Source organism: Strix aluco, chromosome 3 (assembly GCF_031877795.1).
Source record: "Strix aluco isolate bStrAlu1 chromosome 3, bStrAlu1.hap1, whole genome shotgun sequence".
Classification (NCBI taxonomy): Eukaryota; Metazoa; Chordata; class Aves; order Strigiformes; family Strigidae; genus Strix; species Strix aluco.
The window spans coordinates 102,125,382-102,137,095 of record NC_133933.1 but is presented as its reverse complement, the minus strand read 5'-3'; positions in this window follow the sequence as shown (position 1 = coordinate 102,137,095).

Here is an 11,714-nt window from a genome sequence, read left to right as displayed (position 1 = left end):
GAAGCTTAGAGCAGACAGCTCTTTATCTATATAGATATTACTTCACCTCATCTCTGCCCTTCAGTATATATACATATATATGAAGTCTAATAAATAAGCACTTCAAGGCACCTTGGTTCATGTTGTCATATTCTGTATTGTCATACCTATAACTCAGAAACTGTATAATATATATACATCATAGTGATATAGCATTATATATTGCAGTGATTATCATTTTTGTACTGTTTGCTATGAATCTGAAGATCTAATGACTAGATATTAGTTTAGTCATTTTACCATAAATAGAGTTGTTTTATGTAAAGCCTAGAAAAAGGGACTGAAAAAATGAAAGTATTTTGTCACTAGGCAGTTTTTTTTGTTTTGTTTTGTTTTGTTTTTTAAAAAAACCCCACATATTTCTATCATTTAAATAATACCTTTATTTTCCATTTCCTGACTTATTTTTTCTCATAGCCTTCATCTAAGTATCTCAACTCAAACAGCTATTACTTGAAGGAAACTACCTAAATACATGGCTTAACCCTATCCAAACAGTTAAAGATGATGTGAAGATCAGTGGCAAATACAGGTTTATGCAGAAGCAGGTCCAGATTTTCTGATCTACATTCCCAGAATGTCCTGCAGGAACCTGATCAGTTTCTTCAATTGCACCCTGGCCCTGAATCCATGGGACAATGTCAAGAGAGAATAAAGTACAAAACAAGATATTATGAGAGCAGATTACAATCCTGGCTAAAGCAGGGAGCAGGAGAATGGGAAAGAGAGGAGTATGCTATGATAGGGATGGGGAAGGAAATCGAAAATGTATTACTGGGTTCTAGATATAGAGTAGAAAACCAACGGAAGCATAGGGCTTTTTTGTTGTGATCTCAGTTTGTAGGACTACGGTAAACCTACACATGAAAGAAAAGAGGATTATTCTTATCCAGACATGCAGCATGGCACAGAGCTGAGTTTATTGTTGCTATTGCTTACACCTCTACTTGATTACACCAGCAAAAACTAGAGAAACTGAGTCTGAAATCTCATCTCAAAAATGGTGAGGTTTATAGATTTTTAACTAAAGCAAGTGTTCTCTCTACATTTACCTCCTTACATCATAGTCATATTTACCATTTCCAGCATAGAGTCTGGATTCTGGTTTTATAGGGTGAGATATTTTAATGTGGCAATATCATCCCTGGATGTGTGACCTCAAGACCAGAGAACAGGATCTGCCACTGCTCAGTTTACTAATGTAGAAGAAACCTTATGGATCATTTACTCAAAAAAAGCAGATGATCACCCTGAAGACATCTTGTGGCTTTCTGGGAAGTGGAGTACTATAGCTATTAATTAATAATCTTTTTTCAGATTGTTATAAAAATGTGAATGTAGTTTTAAAATTTATTTTTTAGAGAAAAATGTGTGAACCATTGTCTACAACATGGATAAATTTATTCATTTTGCCTTCTTTCTACTGAATAAGTAGTTCAATCTTTGATATTAAGGTATGAGGAATATTATGTCAATGTATTAAAAGATACTAATTTGACTTTCCAAAAGTCCTTGCATGATGTTGGAAAAATAAATGAACAAGATTTATATTCCTGTAGTGAATTTAGGTTGTCAGATTTGTCTATTTTTTTCAGTTTCAGATGCTCTTTTGCAAATAGGTTCTTATACTAAAAAAAAAAAAAAAAAAAAAAAAAAAAAATCTATTGTTATAATAAAAGGGGCTATGTATAAACCCTTCCTTTATTTCATCTACAAGAGCTCAGTATAGTTTGTCTTCTTCTGTGGGATGCCAGTGCACATTTTCCAAATAAAATCACAGAAAATAATTTTTAAAAAAAGAACCCAGACCTAGATTCCTGAGTGTGTTATGTATTAGGTTTGAACTGCAGGATAGTGAATCTCAGGCACTCTTATTCTCCAGGATATGGTATCTTTTGAACCACACTATGATTTCCTCCCTTCCAAGGAAACAAGGTTGCATAGAGGGATGATGCATATCTGGCTCTTACCCTGACATAGATTCAGAATGTTTTTAAAGTGTAGCACAGAGCGTAAAAGGCACACCTAACAGTGTGGTTACCACCAATTTAATCCTGAAGATTTATGTTTTTGTTCTCTATGTCTCTTCTATTTCTTCTGTTAGAAGGTCAAAACCACCTATGTCAGAAACTCCGGTAACCAGTTTGTGCCCTTACTACTCCAAAGATCCAACATAATTTACAAAACGAAAGTTTCCCTACTTATCCTACCTGCAAGAGTCAGTCTGATGAATATGCTTAGAATATGCATTACTTCATACGAAACACACTAAGCAGGCAATTATGTCTCCTCACATTCAGTAGCCAAGAATTCAGTTCCACAATGTGGAACTCCAAGTTGATTTCAGCTCCTTCAGCTCCCAGGAATTTCACTGAAATTTGGACTACTCTCAGATAAAAACTCTTGCTGACAACTTTTACTTAGTATGAAATAATGACATTATCATAATTTCTTCTGTTGTTTAGTGATCATTTAACTATTTTATATAATAGCATGACACCAACAGGAAAAATGCTGTTCACTTTTTTACTTTCCCATCATAGTCACCTAGCACCTTAGAATGTAATATACCTAGACTGTTTATCTGTAAAGGGCAGAGTTTGGTTCAAATATTTACTTTAACAAGATGTTTGAGAGACTTGAGAATGGTATCCTCAAATCTCTTATTTGAGGAGAATGTTCTTCTCATGTAGCAATTTTATGCATAGGAACTGCTCCTCTTTCTTTCTGCTAATGAACAAATGTTTATCTGTTCTAGGTGATAGATAAACACAGCTTATTTTAGATTAATTTTCCATACTCTTAAGAGAGAGAACAGGTTGGAAGTCTTCTCTGGAGTTGGGTAATCTTATCCAGATGTGTTTTTGCATCTTATCCAATGCCAGTGGACAAGTGGTCCACAGTAGAATTAATACAGGTTTCAGACTGTTCAGCTGAACTTGGCTGAAATTACAATTTGCATTCCTGTGTTGCCATCTTTCATCTAAGCTCAGCTTCACTTGGAATGAATACAGATGATTACCCCTTCAGCCACAGCCATTTCAAAACAGTAAAAAATGCTAGAAGAACAAATGTTATTTTCAAGTGGCTTCTTTACTGCTTTGCTCTTTCTCTAGTTCTACATTATAAAATGCAGCCATATAACTTCCTCTGGTTAGAGTTATATTTTGTGTGTTAAGGCTTTCATATTATATATTTTTTTTTTTTTGCTAGTGTGGTGGTTTGACAGCTAGTTAATTTATAACTTTGCAGCTAGTTAATTTCTGACTTTACACAAAATAAAAGAAAAAATTCTGTATTTGCTGGATGAAGGAAAGATGTAAAATAAAATACACTGTGAAACGTGACCACTACCATTCTTCAAGTACTGTATTAACAACACAGTTTCAAGCAATATATGCTTGAATGACAACTTGAAAATGTGAGGGTAACAACATAAGAGAACACTTCATATAACACTTAAAAAGAATGACCCTGATATCTAGGAGATCATTCTATCTTTTCAGATCAGACCTCTGGTTCCTATTCTAACTGTGAGGGGACTTGAGTGACTGCCATTAATAATTCAACCTTGAAGAGTTCCCCATTGTTTTGGAAGGATGGGTGTATCTCTATCTCATTTTCTCTTTTTCATTTTTACTGCTTGGAACCATTACTCTGGTCACTAGTCTTGGGCTACATGCCAAAAGTGGTGAAATATAATAAAGTGTCAGAAAATTCAGGCATATTTAAAACTCAAAAACCACAAGATACAGTTCATGCACCGATACAAATAGTTACAGTTTTTAATTTAGCTTTTAACCCAGAGGAGAGAGTATTTCACCTTAAGGATATTTACTTTATAAAGTGATATTAGGTCATTGTAGACTGCAATATCAAACTCTAGGGCCTTTTTTATAAAGTTATCTTCAAATCTGCTAGTAGAACACTAAAAAGTAAAGTAATAAAAAACTTTTATATGTGCTTTCTCATGTAACCAGTTGTATGAGAGACATTATTTTAGAATTTTCCTGACATATTACTTCTGTCTATACTTTAATTTCTGTTATAAAAAAGCACTTGTAAAAACCATGGTCTGTAATTTTGAAAGTTCAGATTCATAAGATATTCTCTTATGTTGCAGTTTTAATTCTCCTCTGATTAGTCATTATTTTTAAATGTAGCACACACGATACAAGGTTTATATCTCTTTTAACTTGACTTCAATTCCTCTTCCGATACTTCATAATTCTTCTACTTTCATATCAGATCCTGTAAATGAAGAGTCTGTTTATATGTCCACGTTGGTCCCATTAACATTAACAGTAAATGCATCTATGCAACAAGCAGAAAATATAAGCTAAATCTTTCATTTCTCTCTCTAGAATATATTTCTGTAAATTCAGAGTATACAGATGTCTGGTTGATAACCCATTCATCCAAAATTTAAGTGAACTCACACTATAGCATGGATTTGAGACATCCACATAATTAAGTGTCAGGAGACTCAAATTATTTTCCAAGGTCTCTGCTAGCTAGTGGAAACTACTACCTTTCTCTTCTCTGCCTGCTTGTTCTCATATATGCATATACAGCTCTTCAGAAATGGAGTCCTGAAAAAGACCCAAATTATTATCTTTGTTATGGTTATTAAAATTTGGTAGTGAACATGAATACATAACTAAAGAAGACTTGGAAAGTTGTCATGGCTTTAGTGACAGATGAAGCAAAAATGGCTATGACAGAAAAATATGGAAGATTGGTCATACCATGATTCTTGTGCATATTTTCTGGAGCAAGTTTCTCATCATCCTCATATCTGGTTTTGATCACTATGAAGAGACTGAATATAAATGCCTAGTTTGTTATGATTTCCATATCTCTTTAATTTTTTTAGAAGCATCAGCTGAGCAGATACTATTTGATGGCAGCAAATTCCCTTCACATTTTCCCTGTGTGTATATGTGGAATAATAAGTAACAATTCACAGTGATATTCCTCCATAATTCTGTTAAACCTCAAGACCTCAAAACCTTAGGAAGTCCTTTCATGCATTTTACTGCAGAGAAAATTCTGACTTGGAAAAAGAACTGGACCTTTTGAAAATGTTCCCTCAGAATTGTTTTTTGATGGAAATCTGAGCTTTTGATTAAATATTTCATTAAAGAAGAACTTCAATTTCAGGAACAACAGAAATGAAACCCAAGAATGAAAAATTGTGTTCTGCAATCACTAAACATCTCAGTTTGGTAGTATTGCTGTCATACCTTAGGAGAATTCTAAATTCATTGCCTCAAATTGTCATTCTCCGCCATGGATCAGGTTCTCCAGCCTAGGTATTATCCTACTACCAATTGGATTTAAGGAAAGGAAGTTTCATTTTTCAGAAAAAAAAAAAAATTGTTTTAGTAGAGAAATTTATTGCAGCTTTCCTCCACACAGTTTGTAATTCCTTCCCACTATAAAAAACCTCTTTGAACCCTATTTGTGTATGCATATTGTTGATGGAAGTGTTTTGAGAGTTGCTATTTAACATGATCTGATTCACTGCCCATGTAAGTCAAAGGAAATCATCCTTTTATGGATCTAAGAAAGGTGCAATAGGTTCAGCTGAAAAAAAATGGTGTTAAGTGTGAATTTATCATTAGCTGTCATCCTCTTATTTTTTTTTCTCATTTCAAGAAGCGTTATTATCTGAAAGGAAATAATCTGCAAACCATTTGGAGGGTTCAATAATCTACTCCATTAACATGTCCAGTAACAAACATAGATCACGATGGAGCTAGTAAACTGTGTATTTGCTTAACAAGAAGGATGGCTTCTCCACCCTCATTCCCTTTTACTATATAGGTATCTAGTCTAATGTGAGATGAAATATCCCCAACCGCTATAGCAAATAATTTAGGGTTTGTTATTCTTAGACAACCTGCCAGAATTCAGCTCATGTTTGATCCTCTTGCACTTTTGCTGCAATGGGAAGGAATACTATAAAACAAATCTTTGAAGGCATCAGGCAAAGTAAAAACATCCCTAAACTGGAAGCCCTTTATGAGTTTCATGTCCATGCTTGCCCTTACCTTAAAGGATAAGATGATAGTAGGCACAAGGGGGTTTTAGCACAAATATATGGAGTTTTGTACACAGGCTCTTACTCTTCAACTTGGGACCTGGCCATTTCTCTTTCAGTTTGAGAACCCCTTTCACTTTCAGTTAGGGAAAGGAGGTTTGTTGAAATTAGTCAGCTTGCAGATGACCTGAAAAAATGCAAAGGCAAAAATCTATTTCTAATAATAAAAGGGCAAATGTACTCCATAGGAATCTCGCCTGCCACAACCAAGTGTTTAAAATCACTTTAACCTTCAATACATCTACTTTTCCAGGCATATTTTAAAATCATAACACTGCAATGCAGAATGTATAGTAGATGTGATTAATACATGCCTTGGGTGTGCTGCAGGCATTTGTTCACAGTTATCAGTCAATGCAGCTCCACTGTTGTCATGTTTTGTTGATCGTTTATTTGACCATGTTCTTTGTCCATCCCTTTCTATAAATACGTATATCTATATCTAAACAGAAAAAGTACAATGATATTGGCTAAATTTTCATATACATCCTTTTTTAGAAAAGATTTCTGTCACTTGATAATTTTATTGCTCAGTCTCTATGCAAATCTAAAATGCTTATCCAATTAGTCTTTTTGTTTCCAGCAATACTTGCATAGTTAGTCATGATTGTGATCACCAGAGCAAGTCCCTTACTTTAATATTCCAAGTCAAGATGAGAAGTCACCCACAGGCTATTTTGCCTCTTTTTATGCATTCCAGTACAGTTAGGAAGTGGAAGAAGAGAAAGGGACTGAGATTGGAGCTATAATTTACTCGCTAAAGTATAGACTGGACTGAATACTTATTTACTGAAGACTAAATTAGATGTCTTTAGATGGACAAAAGAAAAGATTATAAAAATACAGTATGCATGTATCAGAGGAAGAATTCTACAGATTTGAAAAGAGATTGTATTCATCTTGTTGCCCAGAAACTACTATGGTCCTACATTACCTGAAAATTCACTTAATCTGACCACAATTTTACAGTGCTTTATAACTCGACTTCCTCTCTCCTTCTTTGCTTCTTTGCCACTGTCACTCTCACTTTGACTATGGTAGCTTTAGATAGATTTAGTGGGGGGAGAGGGTTAGGAGGATGAAAGCTCTTTATGTAATGTATTGAAAACCCCAAGGAACATTGCTTTATTTGTTTCTGTGTGTACAAAACACAGAGGATAAGGACTCTGCTCCAGTCACTGGGTTCCTTACAGCACCGTGAATTATAAAGCCAAAATCAGCCAAACGAGAGCTTCTTTGAAGATGGTGAAAAGAGGTTCTGATCTGAACATGATCAACCAGAATAGAAATACAGAAGTCTGGACTATTTTATAGCTGCCTGTAATTCATTTTACCACATTAATTGAGACAGAGATAAATTTGTACCTTATTTTTCCAACAAGAAGCAACTGGATACTCTGTAGTTTCTTATAGGCTGCCTCTGAAGGCAATTCAGTCTGTGCAGATGGCCTGCACAGGGATGACACATCACTTAAATCTCAATTAGCTCCTCACTGCAGAATTTAAATGGGATTACGTGATACATAAAACCTTGCTGGCACTGTCTGAAAAGAGGTGATTTACAACCTCTGAAATTAAAGGCTAACATCTAATGAACCAGCAATTTAAGTACTCTATCATCTCTTTTCAAAAATTTAATGATACTGGAATATAGTCCTTTTTTTGAAATTTTTATTGAAAAATATTTTGGCACATTCAGGAACTCTAGTTCTCAAAGTCTGGCAAATGACCAGAAGTATCACACCCTTACTGACATGTTTCTCATCTGTGTTTTCTGAGAAGGATGCATTTGCTCTGCAGTTGTAGGCTGCAACACATTAGCTTCCTTTCTTTTTTGCCTGCTGCAATATTTTTAACTCACAAACAGTAAAACTGAAGCCATCAGGTTTTGCTCAACCCAGATAAAAAAGCAGTAATGATAGCTGAAATGTTTATTTCATGTTCTAGTAGGGACATACATCTCTAGCCATCAAGGCAGCTGATAGTCTCATGGTCCTTCTAGACTGATTGCAGTACTTAGACATATAATGGTTGCAACAAAAGGCAAAGACAGATTTGCAGAAAGGGTTTTTTGCATGTTACATTTATAACATGGCAAGAGAGTTCTACAAAAATACCAATGAAAAAAGAACATTTTATTTCTATTCATTGGAAGCTGAATAATTAATTGATTTTTAAATTACACTCCATTCTTACAAGATGCTCTACAGCTGTATTTTATTGACTGTCTTTTTCTTCATATAAATAACTTGCTCTTCTGTTGAAGTCTACTGAAACAGTGAGGTTTACCCTTAAGCTCAAAAGAGCAAAATTTGCTAGGAAACTCTTGCATGGTAGAATTGATTTCTGGAGAAATTAAACTATTAGAACATATAAATTTATTTAAATCTATCTGACAAAACCTCTATCTCTGCTTCCTTTGAGCCTCTGATGTTCTGCTAGTATTCTTGCTGGTTCATTTTTTGATGCAAAAATCTCTAGTGGTAACATGTTTTGAAGAAAGATTCTAAAAGCATTAAGAGTTTGTAAAATGCTATATGCTAGAGTAATCCCTAATGCAGGTTAATCCAGCTGGTAAAGATCTTGGAAGCAGAAGGTTCATTACACTCTAAACACTAGACCAGTTTCAATTCTTAGTTCATTGGAGATTGCTCCGGTATGTGAAGTGTGTCACAAAACTTTGGTTAAAAAAAAAAAAAAAAATCAAGTTTACCTTCTGCAACTGTTTTTTATTTCCTATATAGCCAAAATGGACAGTGAAAACACGTAATTCTGAAAAAGGATTTAGAGGACCATCATGAAAGGCCAGCTACACAAAATGTGATGCATCAACAATAAAGGGCTAAAGCCATCAACAGAAGTGTGAACAGAAGGTTAAGCAGGAGCAAAAAGGTAACATTACATGTGTGCTCAGTATTAATAAGATCGCTGTTGAAATATCACAGTCAGTTTTTCACTTTAAAACTTGCTTGAGTTTGGGAATGATTTGCAAAAGTGGTACAAGAACTTAGACACAGTTTCACAGAAGTTTGGATTTAGTCCATGCACGTTGGGCTGCGCTGGATACAGACATGTACATTGAGGTGTCTGTTGTGTAGATATCTACAAGTGGCCTAAATTATTAAGCTTCCTTTATATACAGTATGTATTTTAGTCTTCACTGAATTACCTAGGTGTCTGGTGCCTTTCAGATGCTTGTCCTCTAGGTATCACTCTAGGTGGTCATGTTTCTCCCAGACGTCCTGTGTCATATTTACCAGTCCAGCATGGGTATCTCAGATGCTCCAGGGTGTCTAAAATGGCACAAAACACTTATAATCGTGCAATTGGACTGTGACTTTAATCAATATAATTGATGGCATGCAGAGAGATGCTTAGCTCATTCTAAAGCAGACACATCTGCCTGAAGACTTTGCTAGGAGCCTCTGACTGTGTTGATTAGATCTTCATGAACTATAATGAAAGTTTAGATGTCTAGCTAGTTTATATGTAGATACCTATGTTACAGATAGCTAAATGCAAATGTCTGAGGCTAGAGTGGGTTTTCACCCACAGTCTGCTTGGGTATTTAGGAAAGAAGATGAAAGAATCATAACCTATCTAAAAATATGTAAAGAGGAGAATGCATCCGATGGAGGGTTTTTCAGTATAGAATATACTGTAGTATAGAATATATGAGCAATGACAAGATACAAGGTATGCAAAATGAATCAAGAAAAAAATTAAAACTTGAAATCAGATACATTTCAAAAGCAAAAACAATACAGCACTCAACACTCAAAGCTTTATGGTCCTGACAGGTACTGGAAAGAACCTGAATCAAGATTCACTTTATATTTTTTTGCAGGTCTCAATGTTTTTGTAAGAAAGATGTAATAGACTACTAGCAAAAATAGAGAATAATGAATTAATTGCTGGTTAACTGAAGGCCAGCATTAAGCAAAATGACAGAGTGGATTATCATAACAGGTTTTTTGGCCATAAAGTCTATTGCTACATTTGCACTAGCTAATAGAGGGATGAGATTGAGCTCTTGCCCATGACTGTCCATTTCTTTTCTTAACACAACCCCTGGAATGGCTTTGTCTCAGGCAGATAACACTCTCCCAGACGATGTTGAGACACAGTTGAGGAAATAACATGTGAAATCTCTGTTTCAAAGGCATGTTTACATGTAATAAGCATAGGAAGTCTAAATCAATTTTTTTCCCTGCAGTAGTTAAATAAAAATAGGTTTGTTCCTTCACAGTATTTCACTTTATGTAACTTCCTTACTAATTTATATTTTCCACATAACTATTGGATTTCTTCCCTCCAAAATGCAAACTATCTTCCAGCACAACCTGGACTGTATCTTGTAGCTGAGATGTAACAGAATAATTAACACTGTTCTATTGTTAGCAAGTCAGGATCAAACACAGCTCTGCACTAATAGCCATAACAAAACAAGTACTGCTGACCCATAAGATGAGGTTATGATGGCTGCAGGAAGGCTTAAGCCTAATAAATGAAATTGAATGAATTTCCTAATTTTTAGTACTGCCAGGTTTTATATGAAAAAAAGGGAAAGTGGTATAATTCTATTAATTTTTAATATAATATACCCTAACAGCACATCATATATGAGAATTGTCCACTTGGATCCGTTATATTATAAAGAGTTGTATTTTAGCATGAATTTTAAAATATGTATGTTGCGGTTTCTCTGTAAAATATTTCATGCTTTAACAAATGAATTTCATTACACAATGTGTATAACTTCTTTATGTGTATCTGCTTCATAATGTGATTTATGATCTTAATGGCATCTATTTTCATACTCTTCCTTTCATAAAAATTAAATCAAGCACTATCTGTTTATCTGTATCTGTTTTTTCTCATAAGCAATAATAATTGGAAGATGTCATGCAGCTCTGGTAAAGCTCAGCCTGTGCTGCTTTCACACATTGGAAATGTATTTGGATCTCAGCATTTTACATCTCTGTATTCCTATGCTTCCCAAGTTTTGAAAGGATAGGAGCACTGCTCCTTCCTGTCACCTTTCTGCCTGTCACCCTTCCCAGAAATGAGACCATGAACTCTCTTTGCTCTTGCCCCTCAGACTAACCCCTGTGTGGAAGGAGGTCGTGAGCTTTTGGCTCAGCAGTGGTTGGAAACACCCCACTCTGTCCCAAAACTGCAGCTGGTGAGGGGAACACATAGCACCACTCCTCAGACATAATTAAGAAAGGGTGGAAGCTGCAAGGAGCAGATGTGGTCTTACCTGAGGAGATATGTGGGAACATATGAAAGGAGACACAAAAGGAAAGAAATGAGGAAACATAAGAAAGAGGTATGTGAGAGGAGACGCAGGCAGACACACAAAAGAGGAAAACAGAGGAGAACAGTGAAGAGGTGCAGTTTTGGAGAAAATGGAGGAGGAAGCAAAGGAGATATGTGGGAAAGCACACTGCTGGGGACACAGCTGGAGACAAAATCTTGGAAGAAGCAACTCCATGCCATGAAGACAAATGCTTCTGAGAGAACTGCAGCCATGGGTGACCTACGCCGCAACAGGGACACACCTGAT